The sequence below is a fragment of the Ixodes scapularis genome, unplaced genomic scaffold (genome assembly GCF_016920785.2).
Source record: "Ixodes scapularis isolate PalLabHiFi unplaced genomic scaffold, ASM1692078v2 PGA_scaffold2__306_contigs__length_199485367, whole genome shotgun sequence".
Lineage (NCBI taxonomy): Eukaryota > Metazoa > Arthropoda > Arachnida > Ixodida > Ixodidae > Ixodes > Ixodes scapularis.
In genome coordinates, this window is record NW_024609857.1 from 133,397,360 (window position 1) to 133,421,091 (window position 23,732).

At 45.5% G+C, this 23,732-nt stretch overlaps 1 pseudogene; it reads left to right on the plus strand.

Moving 5' to 3' along the window:
* The first annotated feature begins 3,089 nt into the window (after window positions 1-3,089).
* Window positions 3,090-21,913, plus strand: LOC120846304 (annotated as a pseudogene).
* The last annotated feature ends 1,819 nt before the right edge of the window (window positions 21,914-23,732 follow it).

Below are 23,732 nucleotides of genomic sequence, written 5' to 3' on the forward strand. Positions count from 1 at the left end.
TGCTGGTTTGACCCATGAAGACATAGGAAAGGACGCCGCTTGTGTTTCTAGTGCATCAATGGACGCCACAACTCTTAGACAAGGAACGGTAGCGACTGCTGGAACGCCAGGCGGTGATTTTAGCTTTGTAAAGATTCAGAGCTTTGTGAATTTTGAAGGCAGAATTTTTTTTGTTTGCAATCTTATGTTTCAAGAAGAATTTAGCATTGACTACAATAGTTTTGTACTAACAGACACTACTCATATGACAGTTGTAAACAAAAAGCAGTTTATGTTCCCTTGGCCATTGTATCTTTACAAGCTCCACGACAAGTGCTTTGGTGTTGCGAAATGCGTTCATGCTAGAGCTACGAACTAAACAAAAAAGGTTCATATTTGCTCTTAGTTGCGTTTAATTACAATTTCGTGATGTGTGTTATAAGTGTATGTTTCCGTTGTGTATACACGAACACTGAAACGATGGCTCACAAGAAATATCCTCCTGCCTGTTGTAGTCTCTGTAATTTGTCAACGAGTTCAATAAAAAAATGTTCCAGTGTGAGTAGTTCTACCATAATTGATGAACCTGTAAAATGGAGAAAATGAGCACCTGCTGGTAACAATTAAATTTGAAAATTCAATTTTCAGCGTGAATTGCAATGTCACAGCAGGCATATTGACCTCCCACTACTTCTGGTAACTGATGCCCAAATGTGATACCTATACTTGCAAGATAAATGTTTTTTTTGTTGTTCTAATTCCTTGCAGCAGCAGGACTGCGTAGGTGGTTGGAAACATGGCCTACCATATATGTCGCCTGTCTTAAACCCGCTTTTGATGGGAGAACCAATGAACGAGAAAGAAAAGAAAAAGCTGTCTGGCATTCTGAGGGAAGACTGGATACGTTTTTTAGAGTAAGCAAATGTATTTTTTGTTCTTTAACCTTATTTAAGATTACCAGCATTTATTTTAATACATTCAGTGATATTTTAACACTTCCCTCTTCAGCTCGAAGAACATAGTTGCCGAAGGGACAACCGCAAATAGGAGAAGGAGTTACCATTCTCTGGGAGTGGCATGGCGATTTGCCTACCCAGACATGATGCTCGAAGACAGCAGAAAAAAGCTGCTAGGGCAAGCTGCGGACGGAGTGGTAACAGTGTCCCCTTTTTTATCTTGTTTTTCTTTACTTACAGTTGTGTATCACATCAAGCTTCGAAAGTGGACCTTGCCATTGCTTGATTGGTTTCTGCTAAATTGCAGGGGCTGTTTATTTCAAGACTGGCCAACACACGGAAAATGAGAAGGCTGAGGCAGGTAGCCAAACTTGCAAACGAAAACTAGCCAGCAACAGATTTAAAAACAGACCGTCTCTTACTTGGACGCTGTAGCAGAACTGAAAGTATGTCTCGCGCTTGCTAAGCCAGTTTTCCATGGTGTAATACTATGTTCTTCCATGCAGGCTCTGGAGGTGACGGGGATCACCGTTGATTACGGCTTTAGCAGGATGTCCTTGCTCTTGGAGATCACACTTCCGAACAGGCAGCTAAATTCACCTGCATCTCTTCCACTTTATTTTCTGGACAAAGACGTTGTAAGTAAAATTATGTGGCATATTAAATTCAGAGCAAAACACGGAAAATTATGAAATCAGGATGCAGAACAGAAAAACTTATCACTTGGAAATCTCAGGGTTGCAGCCGACGTTTTGCTGGAAAGCTTAGCTTTCGAAGAAAATATATACAGTCGGTGCACAGGCCAGCTGATGGAAGTTTACCATGATGAAGTTAACCGAAGACTGGGGCAGCATAAAAACATTTTTATTGTGGTAGCGAAAAGAAACAAGAATAGACAACGTATTTAGCTCAGCAAGTGGTTTTATTTAATCACTCTCCAAGTTTTGCTACCAGTATTTTTTTTTAAGTTTTAGAGATTTGATCTATAAAAGTCGTGAAAGTTACACTTATACGGTTTGTGCAGGTGAGTTATGCGGCCAGGGGGACACTATGTGGATGGCTAATTTTTGCGATAACCCGGCTAAATAATTAAAATTCGTTACTTAACTTTTGATTAGTGAAAATAGACATATGGTTTCAATTAGAAACTTACTGAGCGTTATCAAAAACCTTGTAATTTAACTCTTTTTAGAACGCCTTGTATCTCGTGAAAAACTCGGGGGCGCAGCAAAGTTACTACTCGTGCTGTAAGCGCAAATCTGGTAGTGGCGGAACGCGAAGATAATCTAATCATCCGCGTTTTGCCACAGCTAGCTTTGCGCCTGCTGTGCGAGTGGCAACTTTGGTGCGGCCCCGAGTTTCCCACAAGATACAAGGCGTTCTAAAATGAGTTAAATTACAAGGTTTTTGATGACGCTCCGTAAGTTTCTAATTGAAACCATATGTCTATTTTCATTATTAAAAGTTAAGTAAATAATTTTAAATAATTAGCTGACTTAACACAAAGATAAGCCACCCACATAATGTCCCCCTGACCGTATAGCTCACCTGCACAAACCGCATAAGTGTAAATTTCCCGTCTTCTTTTAAACAAATCAGCAAAGCTGAAATAAAAAAAAAAAAAACTGTATAAACATATCCACAACGCCACCGAACTGCAGAACACACTGTTTTCAAGAACACGCACAGAACCCACATCATAACAAAAAAAGGAGCGTTATTAAATGAAACTATTAGCTGAGCTAGACCTCTGTAAAATGTTTTCCACCACCAACTGCCCCAGTCTTGGGTTAATTTCAGTGTTGTGACCTTCGACATTAAGTTCCCTAACAAAACGTCGGCTGCACATCTGAAGCTTCCCGGGCACCGTTTGCAATGTTCCAGTTGTTGTGAGCAATTTATGATAATAACAGCCAACGAAAGAGATCGGAAGCTCCTCTCTTTTCTTTTCGAAGAATCGAGATACTAGGGGGCCAAAATCACATGATAAAGGCATTCTAGACATAGATATTTATTCTCTTAAACTCTGATAAACGATCTTTTCAGAATATTACGGGATGTTATAGTGCATGTTTTAGGTTTTTCATAAAGTCTTTTTCTCTACTTGTGTTCCCCTAGCTTGCCATTGAGCTGGAACTGCGATTCGAAAAGAAAATGGCTGAAATGGAGAGAGAAATGATGAATGTGCTCGCGGTGTTTCGACGAAACCAAGGAAATGAATCCAGCTCGTTTGTCAGCATCGACAAGCATCTGAGGCCTCAGAACACCCGTTTTGAGCTCATCAGTCTGGTAAACCACAGTGTTTGCTATTTAGCTTAAAAAATATTGTAAATTATGAATCGACTCATCCTTGACAAGATCATTTTGCATACGGTTAAAGTAACTGTGAATGTTCATTTAATATTGCAGCTAGAATGTCCGGAGGACAACGTCGTGGAACCTGGGCCGAAACTATTTTTCGGCACTGTCCGAAAAGTCATCTGGTGTTCAAGCGACCAAAAGATCGTCCTCAAGACAACATCGATGGAGCGAACACTGGTGCTCTGCCTGGGAGTGTATTATGTAAGAAACATAACCTACCCAGTGACGTTTTCTCAGCTCCTGGCACTGATCAAAATAGTGGTGGCGGGCGACGCCAACTTTCGCCAAAGTTGGAGAAGGGCACAAGTGAAGGCCCTCTTTAAATCTTTGACAGCCTGAAAGAGTGAAGAAGCTGGATACACGTTACTATACGTTTTTTGAAACTAGTCACGTTTCCTTATACGCATATAAAATTTCTGGAAGCTCACCATGATTCACTGTGCCAATATTTTAAGATCAAATAAATACGTTTCACATTGTTTAACCTTTGCTTCACGTATCTTTTTGTTACGTCCTTTTGGCTGATGTAGTTTAGTCCATTACTTTTCCGTACCTCTTGAATGCAAACAGACTGTCAACAGCTACACAAACACTGAAGATCCCTATGATCTACCTTGTATACAGGCTGTCTACCAATTTGGCAAACAGAAGACCTGTAATTGTCAGCGAATTCGGCGAGTTCGAAAAGTCGGGGAATATACACCTCGAGGTCAGGGAAATTGAGCTTTTCTTTCCCTGAGCGACCGAAAATCACGCGCGTGTGGTGTAACATAATTGCATGCAACTCGGCTGGCGTGCCGACGCAAATCTCTGGAACTCCAATCGCATTCTCTTGAAACGCTCGCACTAAGATTAGCTTCTATCCTTGTGCTCGTACTAAGATGAGGTGCTCTCCTTGTGCTCGCGCTAAAAGATTTATTCAGGATGGAATATCAAAGAAAAGACTGACAAGGTAGTATAATATAGTGATTGGCCAAGGCCTTGTTGGCAGTGCTTAAGTGTCCAGATACGTCCTGCCCCCTTGGAACCAAGCAGGGAATTACGATAGACTAGGGGAAACTTCAAGAAGTTGCAAATTTGAAAGGGTCATATCGGTAGACATCCTAGTATAGTAACTGGAAGAAAGCTGATTAAGTACACTGCGCATACACGCGAATGCTGTGTTTTTTTGTCCTTTTTAAAGCCTAAGGGCTGTCTTCAAAACTAGTAGTTTGGTAGAAAATGGTTTTCGGGGCGCACTAACCTAAGCGTTCATATTTTATACCCACAAACTTCTATATAAAGTATTACTTTTTTTTTACTTCCGATTAAATGTGTAAAAAAACAATAGTGATTAAAATATTTTAATATACGCAAATGGTGGCTATGTACTCTGGCTACCTTTTAACATAATCACCGTAATGTTTAAGGCAGTTATGACGTGGTGCCAACTTTTGGATGCTCTCCCCAAAGGAGGCTTCCGCAAGGGTTGTAAGCCCTTCCAAAGAACCGAGTAAACAAGACAATAGTGCTTAAATATATTTTTTTACACACAGAAGTTAGATACATACTCCAGATACTCTTACAAATAATAACCACATAGAAGTCATTATGACGTGGCACGAGCTTTTGTATGCTTCCTTTCGTAGGCCCTTCCCTTTTAGTGGTAAAGGGGGTGCATACGAAAGCTTGTGGGATGTCATAATGGCTGCCTAAATCTACGCCATGATTATGTGGTAAAGTGCTAGAGCATGTATCTGCAAGCTGCATATACAAATATTTTAATCGCTCCTTTTTTCTTCCCACAATTTGTCGGAAGTCGAAAAAAAATAGCCCTGGTACAAAAAATTGCTGATGTAGCCGTCCTCACAGTGTCCCGGAGTTTACATACAGCAACATATTGTCTTAGGTGACATAGAACGATCCGATGCGCTCACTGCCAACAGCGGCCAGTTAGGTGACCTAATGTAGCAACGAGGCATCTCCTTCTCTCATAATGTTAGATGCAAAAATATCGCATCTTATGTGAAAAACCGTACTATTTCTTTCTTTCTTCTCACGTATTCTTGAAGTTTTTAGATAACCCCGTGCTTAGGCGCAAGAAAAGTTTCTGGCTGTAGATATAAGTCAGCTTCATTCATTTTGAGCGTCACTAGCGCCGTCCTCAACACTTAAATGCATGCTATCCATGCTGCCGACTGTATCACTAGAATGAAAACATATGTTCAAGGTTTAGTGAATGACGTTGGTAGCCCTAAAAGAAGGGTTCAACTTGTATCGAATAAGGTTCATAGCGGTGAACTACTCTGTAATCAACCCAGATAAAAAAGTATCTAATGTGACCCAAATAAAAAGATTTCGAGGTGACCCTCATAAAAAAAATATCCGGGGTGACCCATGTAAAAGAATTTCAAGGTGACCCATTTAAAACATTTTCGAGGTCACCCAGATAAAAGTTCTCCAAGGTGACCCAGATAAAACATTTTCAAGCTGACCCAGATATATTCGTCACAGATATATCCGCCACGAATTCGCAAGAAAGTGGTGGATAAATAGCGGATACATCCGCTACCGGGTTTAGAGTGTACCCTTGTAAGTGTGTGGCGTGTATGTTTTGACAGTGGAGAGTGACTCAGCCAAAATGGGCCTCCACGAGATCACCTTGGCTGAAGCGCGACCACCTCATCCGCGCACCTGTTTGACTTTTAGGTACTCTGATGGCGCTAGGTGTTCTCGCGGGTGCACACTATCTGTCCCTCACCTGCCTGATGCCCGTGTTTGCGGACCCGACAAACGAGTCAACTAGGCTGAACCACGGAGACGACAGCAGGAGCTGCAGTTCATGCGATCGCTGGTGAGACTAGCCGATGGCCTTTGCAACGGCGCCGCTCAGGTAGACAGCGGGGCTTAGAGATTCCACAACTCGTTTTCACATAGAGCTTTTTATTTGGCATACCAGTCTATCCCAGGGCAAAACAAAGGCTCTTTATTTTTTTTCTGCCATAAGCTGTACATACATGCATTGCGACACAAAACTAAGGTAAACGTCGGTATCTTGCACATTCCATTTAATGACAAATGGAATGTTCAAGTAAAAATATGCCATATTATCCACTCGTCATTGCGTAATCGAAGCATCACACTTGAGATCGTGTGTCGGTACCCCTGTAAATGCGTTGCGTGTATGTTTTGACAGTGGAAAGTGAGTCAGCCAAACTGGGCATCCACGTGGTCACCTCCTCTGACATTTTAAAGAACTCCGTCATTTCACAGAACTAAGGTGCGACTACCACTTCCGTCATTTCCGTGGCCCCAGTGCATACTGGAATGCGTTGGGAGCGCTCTTTGGCACTCAAAACTGTTCAGCACCTTTTGTGTCGGCATTCGGTTGCGACAATAGGTTGTCATCGTAGAAATTATCCGAGACTGCGGTGAGAACCGAAACATAACAGGGATAGGAAAAGAGGCATGAAACACAGCTGACTTAGTATTGCCACATAAATCACTTATATTCCGTCTGAACTAAAAGTTTAAGATCAATTAAGCTGAATAAGTAGAGCAGCTCCCTACTAAAAAAAAAGTGAAAGCCGTTTACAACTCCCTGTAACGCCGAATTAGAGCGCAGCTCTTGAGGAGGAGGAGGGAAGGGTACTGGGGGGGGGGGGGTCAAGTGACCTTGGTGGGGGTCACGTGACCTAGGGGGGGTCACGTGACGATGACGATGCGGATACCGATGACGTCATCAGTGATGATGACAATGACGATGCGGATGCCGTGACGTCATCAGTGATGATGACGATGACGATGCGGATGCCGGTGACGTCATCAGTGACGTCACTGATGACGTCATCAGCGATGATGACGATGCGGATGCCAGTGACGTCATCAGTGACGTCACTAATGACGTCATCAGCGATGATGACGATGCGGATGCCGGTGACGTCATCAGTGATGTCACTGATAACGTCATCAGTGATGACGATGACGATGCGGATGCCGGTGACGTCATCAGTGACGTCACTGATGACGTCATCAGCGATGATGACGATGCGGATGCCGGTGACGTCTTCAGTGATGATGACGATGACGATGCGGATGCCGGTGACGTCATCAGTGACGTCACTGATGACGTCATCAGTAATGATGACAATGACGATCCGGATGCAGGTGACGTCATCAGTGATGATGACGATGACGATGCGGATGCCGGTGACGTCATCAGTGACGTCACTGATGACGTCATTAGCGATGATGACGATGACGATGCGGATGCCGGTGACGTCATCAGTGATGATGACGATGCGGATGCCGGTGACGGCATCAGTGACGTCACTGATGACGTCATCAGTGATGATGATGATGCGGATGCCGGTGACGTCATCAGTGATGATGACGATGACGATGCGGATGCCAGTGACGTTATCAGTGACGTCACTGATGACGTCATCGGGGGTCACGTGACCCCGGGGGTCACGTGACTTGGGGTGTCACGTGACCCTGGGGAAGGGGTCACGTGACCTTGGGGTGACCTTGGGGAGTCACGTGACCCCCGATGACCCTTGGGGAGGGGTCACGTGACCTTGGGGTGACCTTGGGGTCACGTGACCTTGGGATGACCTTGGGGGTCAAGTGACCTTGGAATGATCTTGGTCACGCCGACGGCGACGCCGCTCAAGCCGGGAACGGGCCCCTAAGAGCTGCGCTCTAAAATACATCAGAAAGTTTTCGTGTAACACCAGGAAATCTCGGTGTAGCTACAAGCAATCTGGTGTGTCCACAAGACAGGTTGATATAAGCAGCACAGCAGCATGGTGAGCCCATAGTCTGATGGCTACATTAGATGCCTGGTGAAATCACCAGTTCAGCATGATGTACTTACTTGTGGACTTGAAGGCAGACCAGACAGCTTGATGTGACCATCAGACCGTGTGTCAGACATACCAAGCAGTTTAGCAAATACTCCAGCCTGGTATGGTCAACAACTGCAACAACAACAATAATAATAATACCAATAATAATAAGGTTAAAATGACGATGATAATATTAATTAATAATAATTTTTCTTCATATTGTTTTATTATTATTATCATCATTATTATGAATGAATCAAGCATGGTTGTTATTTTTGGAAGAGCTACGGGTCTGTCCACACCGTTCATCAGGCGAAGTTTGGTATTTCCTCAAATCGTAACAGAAACAGTGATAGCAATACAAAATCGGCTCTTATTGGGGCGTTTTCCAAAGCCTTTTAAATGCATAGCTGTTCTACGGCCTCTTTGAGCCTCTTTTTTGGCGGCCACACTAACGTGCTCCACTGAAGAGAACATTGTCAGGAATTTGTGATAATTACAGAGTGTGTTTTTCTTAAGCTTAACAGGTTTGTTTAATACAAGCCATGAAACTACACTTATGCGGTGTGTGCAGGTGAGTTATACTGTCAGGGGCACATAGCATAGGGGGCGAATCGTAACGATCAGTAGACTATTCACCTAAAATTTGTTAATTCATCAGTATGGAGGCTTGGGCGTGTTGGTAAGGAGTCATTATTTAAAACGTAGAGCTAAACAATGGAACGGAATAAAGGGTACAAACAATCGCTGAACTTTCAACTGAAGTTTTAATCGTCAAGGCGTTTATAGGCAACCTGTAATGCTGTAGTGTTTGCGTTATCTGGCAACTGGAGCAAAAAATGTGGCGTATGCCTGGGAAATAGCGGCTGCATTGTTGAAACGTGAGCTATTACTCTGGTGGCACCGCTTAGCCTTGCGTCTGAAGCACGAATTAATGGGTGTACCAGGAAGCCGTGATCGCATAACAAGCCAGTACGACGGCAGCTACGGCTCTGGCGGGCCAATCGGAACGTGAACAACTATCAACGGAGTGCGTTTTTACTGCGAACAAGTATCATGGTTTTCGCGTCATGCTCCAATATGTGTGCGTTGTTCTCGTATACGTAGCACACATCGAAGCCGTCCGCACGCAAAGTGTGGCTTATCGTTCACCCTTTGCGAATTTCAAACGATACAGGGTATAACCCAGGGTGGCCAGTTCCGCTTAGTATAAGCGGATTTGGGCTTCTTTTTTCACCGAGTCGCTGGTAGATTTTTCCAACCGCTTGTCGCGTTTTTTGGGCTTATTCGCGTTTTTCCTGCAAATATTGTTATTTTAATGCTCGTCGTGCTCACTGACAGCGTTTTTGCCGAGATGGCTGCGTCCATACTAAACGTTTTGGAGGCTGCAGGGAAAGCACAGCTTAGGCTTCTACCCAACATTCAGCTTTGGAACTTTATGAAATGATTCTCGCCGGAGAGCGTAATCAGCCAGGTAAAATCGCCCCTTCAGGATGTTCCCCCCCTCAAATTGTTCAAGGGAAATGTAGGTCTCCTGGACAGTCAGTAAAGATCGCTGTGCCTTCTTCCCTGGAAAAATGCGAACAAAAAAGACTGCGTTTCGTTCTGGGTAGAAGTGTTAGAGTTCACGAATGCAAGCGGTGAAAGCTGTTTCAAATAAATAGAAGAGTTCGCTCTGTCGTTGTTGGCCATGCCCCTCAACAATGCCGACGTCGAGCGCGTGTTCTCACACATGAAGGTTGTGAAGTCGCGCGACCGTAACATAATGAAGAATCCCATGTTGAGCGGCATCCTGCGCGTACGTTACGGCCTCAAGCTTCGAGGCGTCTGCTGCCGGGACTTTCAACTGACCGCAAAGATGTTGCAGCTTTTCAACTCGAAAAACATGTACGGTTCAGCAGAAGGGGCGGCTGAGGATTTTCCAGAGGAGTCGGACACGTGCGACGATGACTGTGTGTAGTTGAGGCGTTCATCATACACTGACATGATTAACATAATTAGTTGTGTTTTACTTCGCCTCCATATTTGAGCCAGTTCTATTTCTCATTTTATAATGAATAAACTATTTTCAAGAATCTGTACATTTATTGAACTTCCGCTTGTTTTGGGCTTGTTCACGAAGGTCACACCGCTTTTTTGGGGCTTGATTGGGGACGACTATTTACTGTTTGTTCGGCCGCATCTGGCCACCCTGGTATAACCGTAGTCTCCCACCAACGTTACTAAAACACTCAGTTGGGAAACTCCCACAGAGACAGCTTTGAAAAAGTGGCCCCAATCTGTCTCCGAGCACCGAGCTAATGACGAACACAACGCCACCATTTCACCCGCAACGGCCACTCGAGGAACTGCATGTGACTTCTAGTTTGGCTTTAAGAACAGATACAGCGGAAGAGGTTACAGGGGTGCCACCTCTGTCTCCCCGGCGGACGCGCCGCGTCGACCTATCGAAGTTAAAATGCACCTAGGTCGGGACACGCTACCTGAAAGGACCGCTGAGGCATGGTTGTATAAAAACAATATTAATTGTGCCGCAAAACCCTGCAAACTAAAGAGTTTAAAAACATAACGCGCCCCTCTTTTTGTACAAAAAACTCCAATAAATTTCATACAAAAAGAGTCTTTTCTGTTTGTTTTTACGCAAAAACAGGCTTTCAAAAAGCTCAAGGTGACCACAGTACAGGCAAACGATAAAGAGTGGCGCTGTTGTCGCATTTAGCTCGGTCTCGGTGGACGCCAGCGGCCCAGGTTTCGACGGCGAGTTTCCCAACTGGGTGTTTTAGTAACGTTGTCTCCCACGCTGCTGGCGCCGCGTGGCTGATGCCGGCTGGCTATACACGACCAAATGAAAGAAGCACACACAGCCAATGACTCCCCAATGAAATTCGCACTATCATCGCTCATGCTGTTGTCGTAAAATAAAATCTAATTCTTAGCAAAGAAAATAACGATGGGGCGCTGAGACACTCTTCCCTCAAGGGCGCTATGTTTTCTGCATCCATAATCTTTCTGGTCAGGGCATTGACACTTCTCCCAATGACAGTGCATTTCTTTTAAATTCCGCATTACACCCACCGTCACAACAATGAACGGCCAAATGTCCTAATACTACCCTGTTTACATTGTAACAATGTTTTCTTAACCAACCATTGAGGCATCCGCCCGTCTGGCCTACGTATTGTTTACCACAAAATAGCGGAATGGAATAAACTACTTTTTCTGTACAATGAAGAAACCAATTTTTATGTTTTTTTTTTTTTACTCCCAGAGGCCTCCCGGTAGAGTGATTGACACTTCCGCAGAGTTTAGACAACTTGTTCGGGGCAGAGAGGACCACAGTGACGTCTACCCGGCTCCCTATTTTCTATAAGCCATGGAAAACCCTATGTAAATACGGGGCCACAGCAACTTTGTTTCTTTTTCCTTTAGGAGCGTTTTCCACATTTGGACCGGCTTCTAATTTAATTTTCTTCAACAAAGTGCCTGCTTTTCTACCACCAAGCTCCTGATTCCATTAAGACAGGTGAGCTTTGACGTTCAAGCTTCCCGCCTTTGGTCAGTGGATTATTCGGAACACTTATTGGCGTCCGTCGCAGGCGCTTTGTGGAAGAAAATTAAATTAGAAGGCTGCCCCAAATATGGAAAACGCTCCTAAAGAAGAAAGAAACGAAGTTTCTGTGATCCCTTATTTACATAGTGTTTTCCATGGCTTAACGAAAATCGGAAAGCGGGCAGACGTCACTGTGGACTTCCCTGCCCCGAGCAAGCTGTCTAAGCCTTACAGAAATATCAGTCTACCGGGAGGCCTCTGGAGTGTACAAAGAAGCATCAATATTGGTTTGTTCATTGTACAGAAGAAGTTGTTTATCCCATTCCGCTACCCTGTGGTAAACAATATATAGGCCAGAGGGGCAGATGCCTCATTGATCGGTTAAGAGAACATTGTAACAATGTAAACAGGGTGGTATCAGGACACTCGGGCATCCATTGTGGTAACTGTGGGTGCGATGCGGAATTAAAAAAAGAAGGCACTGTCATTGGAAGAAGGGCCAATGACCTGGGCAGAGAGATTATGGAGGCAGAGACGATAGCGCGCTTGGGGGAAGAGTGTGTCAGAGCCCCATCGGTACTTTTTTCGGCTAAAGAAATAGATTTCTGAACAAAATGGTAAGGGCGCAAACGAGCTGGTGTACATTGCACATGGTTGAAAAAAACCCGAGACTGCGGGTAAACGACACAACACTACAAAGTCTCTAGAGACTTTGTAGTGTTGTGTCGTTTACCCGCAGTCTTGGGGTTTTTTCAACCAAATAGATTTCGTTTCACGACGACAGCATGCCCGATGACAGTGCGGGTTTCCGGAGTCATTGGCTGTGTGTGCTTCTTTTGTTGGGTCGTGAATATTGGCTGCGCCTTGACGATTAAAACTTCAGTTGTAAGTTCAGCGATTGTTTGTCTCGTTTCTCGCGTCCCGTCTGTTTAGCTGTAGGTTTCAAACTGTTAATTCACTATTAAATTAGTAAACATTGGCACATGGTTCCAAGTAGAAGCTTGCTGAGCGACATCAAAAACAACTAAATCAGCAGCTGTCAGAAAAACTGAGCGCGGTAGTGCGCTAAAGTTATCACTCCTGTAGCAGAAGTAATTCTACAGGTGCGATAAGGAGACCGCGCGTTTTTCCCTCTCTCTTCTATCATAGCCCCAGCCTTGTACCCGCTGCAAAGTGGTATCTTTAGTGCTCTACTACACGTCCCACGCGCCCAAGGTATTCCGAAATATTATTGATTTAGTGGTTCTCCGTGACGCTCAAAAAGGTTCTAATTCTTACGTCTATTTTCACTAATAAAAAGTTAACACATTTTACTTAATTAGCCCTCTGATCGTTACGATAAGCACCCTGTACTATGCCCCCTGGCCGTATAACTCACCTGCACAAACCGGTAAGGAGACATTGTCATGATGACGTCATGTGTCACGTGGCGTGACGTCACGATGTCAGGTCATGATGACTCCTGAAGTTGCAATGTCACGTGACATCATGATGTCACCCGACATCACAGTGTCACATGGCAGTATGGTGTCACGCGACGTCATGGTGTCACAAGGTGACATGATGTCACTTGTTGTCGAAGTGTCAACTGACATTGTGGTGTGGCGTGACATAATTTTGTCATATTACGTCATGATGTCACGTTACGTCAAGTGTCACGTAATATCAAGGTGTGATGTGACGTCACAAACAACCTATAACAACCTTTAAACAACCTATGTAAGCGTCACGTGACGTGACACTATGCCGTCATCGAGGCTACATGCCATGCACATGTTATAAGGATCCCTAAATGCTATGCATTAGAAATATCTTTAAGGGCTCACAAACAACTTCCGGCATACTGTGAAATAGAGTAGCCCGCCTTTATATTCAATCATCGACATTAAACAACCTTAATTTAATTCTGACAGTGCAAAAATAATTATGCTCAAAGATATGGCAAATTTTACAACAAAAAAAAAAACTCACAAAGCAAAAACATTATATTAAGACTGAAGTGTAATATTCGTAGCCGATAAAGCGATTATTTCACCTCTTCCGGTTTTAAAAATGAAACCGAAACAGACGTAGAGTGCACAGGGCAGGTGGCGCTAGTTACCGCCCAAAATCTACACGCCGATTGCTTCCTTTCAGAGCCCTATATATTGTAAGTTTAGCCATTCACTGGGAAGTATGGGAGTCAAAATTCAAATGAGAAGACGCCATTGGCCGAAAGCGTGCTGGGCGTGTTCCAGGGCGTCTTCACAAGTGTAAATGTGGCCATCCAGAGGTGGTCGTGAGAAGCGAAGTTAATAAGTGCGTCGGAGTATCTCTCGGTGACTGGAAAGATGGCGCGCGTGATGTTTCAATCACGTTCGTCCAAAGTCATGGTGGAAGAGCGCGACTAGCGGAACGACCGACATAATCCATACGCCAGGCGCCGAGGGCCGGGAATCTGCCACCCGAGTGGTCATACCCTGTTTGAGCAAAACAGAGTTAGAGCGGCACATTCGCTTCTTACATCTCTCTGCAGGAGCATTATCGAAATATCATGTGCAGCCTATTTTCCAGCATTGAAGGGTTACTGCATTTCACTCCTACGGGCTTATTAGAACCACGTATCTACAATTAAAACTCTTTTTCGCTACCAGCGCTAGAGGAATCTTTTCGGCTTCTGGTTGGCCATGAGAGCATGTCAAGCCCTTTTTCTGCTTCTGGTGCACACCCTGACTCTGCCCGCTCCTCGCATGGACCAAACTCTCTCTATAAACTGCTTTGCTTCCTTTCATGGCCTTCCATAGGGGGTTGCCCCTGGTGGTCGCGGAGGCCGTTGACGATACGACGTTCGCGTTAATTTCTACTCTAAACAACTTTCTTTATGCGTGTTCCTTAGTCAACGACAGTACGTTTCCAGCGGACAGCCACGGTAGCGTCGACGGCCGGTAAGTAGAAGTATTTTCTTTGTTCACTGCGGAGTCTTCTATGTTGAAGTGGGCTTGCTAAGATAAGCTTGAATCTGTAGCCCCTTCCCCTGGCAAATAGCGAGAACGAAAGTCGTCGTGGTCATCGAGCGCGGTTCATATTTAATAGCGAGTTTTAGTAGACCGTGTTTCCCGCTCCGCTAAGCCCCTCCACTACCCGGAACTCTACAGCCAAGGCCATCGGCGCGCAGGCGCAGTGGCGGTTTCTTCGTAGCGGAGGGCTACCGGAGGGGGAAATACGGTTTACTAAAACTCCCTATTGCCTTAGCGTGTAAGGCAACCGACCGACATAACCTTGGATCGCGCTTCCCCGCTTCGTAATTACGGCCACCGGACGGGCGTCTTGCACGTACCGAAGTCGACCTTTCAGAGCGTTGCAGAGGCTGGGCGGCAGCGTGCTGAAGACACGCATTTTATCATTCGCCGTTATTCGACGAAGACGTTTTCTAAAACTTTATGTAAACGGTCGTAGTTGCCTTTGAAATTGCGGGGAAATGTTTACGAAAGCGCAACACCGTAGGAAAAATGCGCAACTCGTCGAACGCAAGTCTCGCCGGTCTCGTGGAGTGATCAAAGCTTTCTTGGTAAGCCGACGTGTTGCGTCTTTGTGCCTTCGCATGCTTCGATACCTATCAAGAATCGACGCTGTGGCAAAGTTTTGAAGGTGCGTCGCATGCAGTTGTTTTTGCGTCAATTATCACCCACCGAGTTCTTGATCGTCCAGCTGTTCTGGCGAATTGCGATCAATAAAAGAAAACAAAAATCAGTAGTTGCTATTATGCACTATTAACCATGGCTATGTTACGAATCTACTCGAGTGGGTCCATTGGCAGCAAAAATAGAGCAACGTTCTGTAGCAAGGTAGGTTTGCGAACGCAAAGTGTAAAACGGCGAGAATAATTTTTTTTTAAACGCGGACCATATGCTCGTGCACTATCTGTTGACCAATCACAATTAAGTAGGACGGCTCAATTGTGGTGGAAAGTGCAATAAACTAGGTTGATAATGAGCCAGAGCAGTGACCATTGATTAGGGGTGTTGCGGGGTATTCAGTAATTCGTCTAACGACGAAAGAAGTCGGACAATCGTCAAGTATCACATATTGCACTTGAAATAACCTGTCACTGTTGCGCAACCTTTAATATTTATTTCGTATATCCCCCCCAAAAAACCTCCTTTTAACACTTACACTCCGATTTCTCACCCTACGATGGACTATGGCCCGAAAACTGGCGGGTGGAGCACTGCCTCAGAAAAAGTTGCATCCGCACTGCGACACACTGTGGGAGTGAAATTCCGATACGCAGAGTGCGACGAGCACTAATTTAACGCATAGGCTTTTCTGTTATGATAGCTCGCTATTTTATATGGGTAAAACAGAGGTGCATCGTATTTAGTCTTAAAAACGTTGTCACCATATTTGGGAAAATGTCAACTCTTTGGAGAAGTTGAACGGCGCGCAGGCAACACTGACATAACGTCGTTTGGCCTTAGCCATAGTAATCCAACCCAATCCAATCCAATCCAATTCAATCCAATCAAACTTAACTTGACCATTGTCTACGTTAAACGTACCCGGACCCGCATCTCCCTTCGCACGCTGTCCGAACACTCTATCCGACTCATCTTTAATTCTTAATAGCAACTGAGTCTTATCCCGAGTTCTCTCGCCCCATCGCTTCCAGACGGTATTTAATCCGTTCAGTAGTCTTCAGCCGTAGCAAGCAAACCGAGCCGCCGCGAGTGCTCGATAAGGAGAGGAAAACTTGTCTTCACGTGGCGCGCCTTGGCGCAGTGATACTTACAATGGAGCAAATATACAACATGTTTTCTAACCGGCTCGTGACTGGACGTGGCGGCCCGTAGCATTGGGCTTTAGCTCACCATAGGATGAGACGGAGTATAGCAAATCTATTACACCCCCCCCCCCCCCCCAAATGGAAGAAAGATCGCGAAAACAACATCACATCGACACGTTTTAACAGTAGAGCCCGGATCGTTGGAAGTGTTTCGTAGAAGGGGGGGAGGGTTCGCAGAAACAGATTCTCAATCTACTGAACTGATTGCCATAAACGCCTGGTAAACAAAAAACGCGAAGCCGCCACTGTACCCACTCCCTCTCTTCCGTCGCCACTGGTTCATGCTCGTTTCTGAACCGCGAGTGCCGCAAGTTACAAATACATTCGTCAGAGTAAGTTAGAACGCTGCTCCAGGGGTGCATACGTGTACACGCGTGTTGCGCTCTCAAAGCACATTCACACGGCGTTGATTCTCGATCGGTATAGAAACGTTTGAACTTGAAAGCATAGAGAAGCAGCACTTCGGTGTGCAAAAGAAGCGTTGATCAAACCTCGAGATCGGCGAGACTGGCGTTCGACGAGTTGTAAATTTTCCCTTTCGTAAACGATTTTCACATGTTTTCTAAGGCAACTACATCCGTTTACACGAGACTACAAAAAAAAGAAAATACTTTTCGGCGAATAACGGCGAACCAGCAGAAACCTTCCTTGTCTTCAGCATGCTGCCGCACATCCTCTGCAACGCTCCAAAGGGTCGACTTCGGTACACGCAAGATAAACGACCGGTGGCTGCACTCGCGCAGCGACCAAGCGGGGAGGTGCGAACCGGCAAATTTTCATTAAGATTAGTGCGTAGCCCCAAGTATGGGCGACGTTTTACACATCTTGGTTGCAAAACAGCTTGTAACAGCACCGCACCGCTCTGATATTCTCAGAACCTTCTATCGTGAAGTGCCACTGGCGCAATCGCTAAAGTGGCTGCCAACAACATCACCAACACGAATATCGAAACTGAAATGCTGCGAGTGACTACATATCAAACTCCTCCGAAAAAACGCAGAGCAGAGAACCTCTCTTCGGCTTGCTTGATGCACTCCGCCACTTTCCCACGGACTGGTTGGAGCCGCTCGGCAAGCGCGTGCTATATGCCAAGGGAAGGGGCTACTAGTATTAGATGGCAAGGTATTTCGTACCTACGTATGGACAACGCAATGCTTAAGTGACCGCCGTGAATTCCTCCTGTCTTTAAGCATAAAATTCCGGTTCCGCGCCCCAAAAAACCTCGAAGTGGTTTAAAAAAAAAAAAAGAAAAATGAACCGCATTCGTGGGCCTACACAGTGGAGGGCTATGTTATTGCAGCAAAAAATCGTATTTAACCAAGTAAAAAAAAAATAAATTATGGTAACGTTTTACGAAGCCATTCGTATTGATTTTTGTGACGGACAAAAATCGTACGGTTTGGCTGCAGAGCGGCAGGGTTCCGTGTTTTCGGATATATCCGAAAAACACTCTCCTATTGATATTTTGTCATGAAAACTGTATTTTTAGATCATGATAACGATTCAAAAATTGAAAAAAAAGGCCGTCGAAGAACAAGGTTAATGGTACTAAAAAAAGACAGCTTTTTATTATTGATAAACGGGGGATTTTTTTTTTCTTTTATTCGATATAGTAAAACCCGAGACGGAAGCAAAAGCCGAAAACAAACACAACTTGACGTTTTGTTTGTCCCTTTTGCCTGTCTTGGGTTTCAGGACGTCGAGTGTGCGGAGTAACCGAGAGAGAGGAGGAGAGAAGAGCGCGTGAGGACGTCAGAATACTGAGATCTTGTTGGAATGATTAGTGGGTAGACCTAAAGACAGGTGTCTTTGTCACCGCTGCATGTGTCGAACACATTCTGATGCGATAGCAAAGTGCCGGATGCCGGCGTTCCGCATTCTTACTCGTTCGAGTGTAGTGCAGACAAAGGCAGCTAGCTTTAGGTCTACCCACTAATCACTCCAACCAGAGCTCGGCGTTCTGAATTTCCCGCGCGCTCTCGTTTCCCCCTCTCCTTAAGTTTCTCGGCGTAGAGGAATCAGCTCACCTGCCTAGTACTGTTATCTTCAATTCTCTATTATCTTGTCAAGGTTTGTTCAGGACTACGAGACTATGTATTTCAGGGCCACGACAAAAGCCACCAGCCACATTTACATAAATGCGACTTGAGTGCATCGATTCCATTTGGTGAAGTTAGCCGGTGCGCCAACATTCACGTTAATGCGCATGAAGTATTACGTGACGATGGCATCATGCCATGTCACATCTCATAATGAATTCAGCTAGTAGATCTGGACTGATTTGTAAAATCTGCAAGGGAGGAGAAAACCTGCTCCTTTCGCCTCGCTCTGGATCTACCAGCTGCAGATGCCAGCGCTGATTTGGAGCGGCCCAACGCCCAACCGACGTGAACGGAAACGGAAGAACGCTCTTCCCGTGAGCCTCTAGCAGTATCCCTCCCGTCTACCGTGCACGACTCCTACGTTTCTCCCTTCCGCAAACGACAGCATGGCTGATCCCGCGCAGCTGTCAGATCCGGCCGTGCGCCAACTGCTGCTGTCCCTCCTCGGAGCACGTGAGGCAGCTGGATGCGGCAATGGTGAGTTGGCAGAGGTCCGTGCTCCGAGGTCGGCGGATGACTTTCGGGCGAAACACGAAGTGCTTTCTGCGCGCGAGCGCGCGTTTTGCGACCACTAAACGACATGCTCATGCTCACATTATTATGCCCGAGTTCACCTTAGGATGTACTGCAGCAGACGCTCTACTTCGTGTCACCTTAGCGCGGACTAACCGTAGAGGCCGCGCTAGCGCGAGGCGGTAGCCTTGAGCGATGCCCTCTCTGCACGAACGAACGCTTCATGAGCTCGCGCTTTTAGCACGAGTGGCCAACAATAGAGCATGCTTAATTTTGCAACTTGTTCGCCTGCAGGATGGTACTGTGCGTGGCTCTGCTGCTTGAGCAAGGAGCTCGCACGTATAGAGGCTTTGCAGCAGCTGTGCATGGGCGCCGCCATAACTGACCTTCACTTTTTTTTCCCCCTTATTACGTTTACTTCACTTCAATATTACCATAGCAGGCCAGGCTATTGACATCTTAGACTTTATTCCGTCTTGCTCCCCAGCATTGGCCTTTGTGGAGGCTCGTCCACACCAATTTCAGTGGCTCGGTATCTCGGTAAAACAAGAGAAGGTCAGCAATGGCGGCTGTATTCTGGCGCGTGTGTAAAGCGTCTATACAGAATGACCGCGGATGTTCCTGTCGTAAAATGGTCCGCGTAAATAAGCGAAATGAACGGAAAGCAGTGAAAGTTTAGAGCGTGTCTTTGGGCTCAAAAAGCAGACCATACTATACATTGGGTTCAGCAACGATTCCTGCACTTCGTGTTCTTAAGGACACCACTTTTTAGTTATTCCTATTTTACGTTTCTATACTTAAAATAAGCATTTCAAATAGCCTACCAAAATTGGGATTACAAACTCGAAAGACCTGGAAGCTTAGCCAAGCATGTAATTGGAAGGGTTGCGCCCTCTAGAAGTAGCCGTATAAACCACTTTCTTTACCCCGTTATTACATTCTATTTCCATAATGTACATTTATGAAATTGGCACCATAGTAAATGCATCACTTCAAGACACCTTGGAAGACTTCACTGCTCATTAGATCATGCATGAGCCTTTGCTACAATAACATCCTAAGGCCTGTCGCATAGATGTATACATTCCTACATGCACAGCTACAGTAACTCGTGGTCCAGAGTGAGTTGGTCAACGGAAACAAAACCATTCAGCATTATCGGTCTGCGAATATCAATACATAATTTGGCGTGATCAATCTCCATTCTGCATGCAGTCGATAATTCAGGGAAATGCTCTGGGTGTTCATTTCTGGTACTCGCTATTATGGTCCCTGCTCCGGTTACTCAGTGGTAAAATCTTTGATAAAATTTATAAGCCGATGCATCTCCCTCACTCAGATGCTGCCACATCTGCTGCACTCAATGAAAATACCATGACAAACCTTGGCGATCTTCTGAGCCAGGCTGGTGTTGCTCGTGACAAGCAGTGCTTGCTCAAAATATTCGGAAATTTGTTCTTGAGAGCCTGTGTCAAAATGGTGATTTGACAATGATGTGCATAACCTTACAGGCCAAATGCCTTCTCCCGTGAAGCCCAGGTAGCTCCAAAGAAAACAAAGAATGCTGGCTGTAAGTGATGTCATTCTACTTCTTTCTTTCCCCGCTTGACTAGAGAAAGGGGGCAGAACATTGGGCAGATTGATTCTTCGGGGACATGTTTGCATAAAAAGCTATGTCCAGATTTTAATTCAGAAATCTACTTTTCCCTGAGAAAGCCAGATCTCACTATTATGTCCTCATTTGAACTTTTTATTCAGGGCTTGCATATTGCATGAATGAGGAATGTGAAGGGGTGGCAATATGAGCTGGCACAGAAGAGTTCAGGCAGGAGCAATAAAAATGCCATGTGGATATCTTGAGCTGCGTTAAGCTTGTGGCATTTGGCTGCCGGCTCCTGTTGACACGGCGTATGTACATATTGACAGATACAGATAAGAAAACGGCACCAAGCGTTCCATATTCGAGCCCCATCATTGCGTGTGGAAGCAGTGCTTAAAAGTGTTTCGCTTCGTAGAAAACTAACATCAATGAGTATTGCAGCAAGTTACTCGATGTCCCTCTTTTAGATGCCGAGTGGACACCAGGCGAAACTAAGCTTCAGCTTGATTATTACGAACGCTGCTTTCCCCAAACTGGACCACTCAAAAAAATCGAAAAACAAGAAATGTGTATTTATCAGAATCTCTGAAAACCTGCGGACCATACTGAAGTCACAAAAAACGCCAGACCAGTGCAATACGAGGCTGAAGACGATACAAAATCGGAAGCGACAAGCGGTCAGCTGTAGCGGCCGTTCTGGTGTAGGACTTGTCGACGTTCCTTACGAAGAAGAACTGGATAGAATCAGCATGATGGACGACAGCATCGCGCCCGAGGTCATCAGGGACGTGCATGGGGCAATACACAAGAAGGCTATGCCAGGCAGTCAAGCAAGGGCGGCCGCAGAAGCAGCTGCTGCAGCAGAAGCAATATCAACACCAACCGACAGTGCCATAGCCAGCACGTCTTCCACTTGCTCAGAGGGGTCGTCTCAACCAGCCAGCAGTCAGGCACGTCTCATCGTTCAGGAAGGGTGAATTCTGCACGCACGGAGCATATGAAGGAGTTCTTCACTGAGATGGCAAAGATTAAGGAAGCAAGAGCGGTACAAAAAGCACGACAGGACGAGTTGAAGGAAGAAAGGCATGCAGCCAAACGGAAGCTAATAGAAGAGATGCGGCTGGAACGACAAGATATACACAGAGAGAAAATGCTGCTTCTCGCCATGCTTGTGACCCAGCCTAAGACGAAACAGGATTAAAATAACTTTTTTTACAATAGCTGTATTCTTGACTGAGTGCAATAAATTCATAATATGCAAGTGGGCATTCCTTCAAGTCTGAAGTGGATACTTCAAAAGATGGTTAGGTAAACTTACCTTAAAAAAGTATTTGAGCATACAAATTCTGTGATCATGGCAAGTACAGCTTAAATACTGAGAATAAAACACAACGAAAAGAGTGCATTTGCAAACACAAATACAGGAATATATTTACTGGAAGCAGAAATGTTTATATTAGAATACATAGTGAATCACTCTTCGCATTGTCATGGTACAGTGAACCGGTGCTCTACTTTAAGGTTGGACATGGATATGCAAGCTTTACCCTGTCTATCTACAGTCTTTATCAAAAGCCCAGATCCGATGGCTCGATGGTCGGCGCAGGGTTGCTCTCGTACTATAGTGCTGCTAACGTTGGGGGGGGGGGGGGGGGGGGGGGGGTTCATGCTGCGAATCTCTTCACCCTCCCTCAACGATGGCAGTACCACAATATAGAGCAAGCTCTCGGTCATGGGCTCTGGCTTTTGACGAAGTCTGTACATTTGTCTTCAATATGGGGGTGAACACATAAGCGTTGTTTGAACGCCATTACCTCCCATCAAAGCGGTGCCAACAGAAATAAAGACCACCGCATGTTTCTTTTTTCTCTGCATGCGCATTCTCTCATCATTATTCCTGTTGGTGCTGCTTTGAAACGTGGTAGTGGCGACCGAATGGTGCGACATGTTCACCCTCGTAGTGAAGATGGCTGTACATGGGACAGGGAGGGCAATGTATACGCCTGTGAAGTACACGCCACCAGCAGAATCTGTCCTTAAAATACTATCGCAATTATGCCCAACTCTACTTCAAAAAAAGCTTGTTGGGGTTGTCGAAACTCCACTACCCGTTATCGAGGCCACTGCCTGTCCACGAAATGGGGCACTGCCAACGCAAAAATCTATAAAAAAATGAATTGGAAGGAATGTCATGCCACACTGATGGGGATGGGAAAAAATTAGCCTTTTACAACTCCCTGTAACGCCGAATTAGAGCGCAGCTTTTGATGGGCAGGGGGGAAGGGTACTGAGGGTAAAGTATACCCCTCCTCCCTCCTCCTGACCTCCACACCCTGTCTGCTACTCCTCCCTCCAAGCAGCATCGCCGTCGCCTCACGAGGGTCACGTGACCTCACGCGTATCACGTGACGTCACCGGGGTCACGTAACCTCTGTGAGGTCACGTGGCGATGATGATGACGTCATCAGTGCCGTCACCAGTGACGTCACGTGTAACGTTATTGTCATTGTCACTGATGATGGAATCGTCATCGTCACTGATAACGTCAGCGGCCTCTTCATCGTCAATGATGACGTCACCATTGACGTCATCAGTGACGTCATCAATGATGACGTCACGAGTGACGTTACTCGCAAGGACGAAATATATTCTTGTTGTGACGTCACGGAAATGGTGCAGTGACCATTTAGTAAGCCGCGACCGCAGAGACACATGCTCGTTTTCAGGGCTAGTATATCCAATAAAAAGTTCCTGTAAGCTCCCTACTGCTGAGGTGCGATGATCACCAGCACTACCTGTTTGTCCTCTGTTTATGGGGTGTTGTTTCATCCGTATGTAGGGACCAAATGTTGGTCCTACACATTTATTTACACTTTACAATATCTAACGCTATGAGGGATATCTTCGGAGGCGTCGCTTCGGTACCCACCGAGATCGTCGGCTGTGCTGCACCTCTCTCTAGTGTCGCGCGCTCCCCGACACTTGCGCTCCTCTTCTTCTCTTCTTGGCGCTCGGCACCC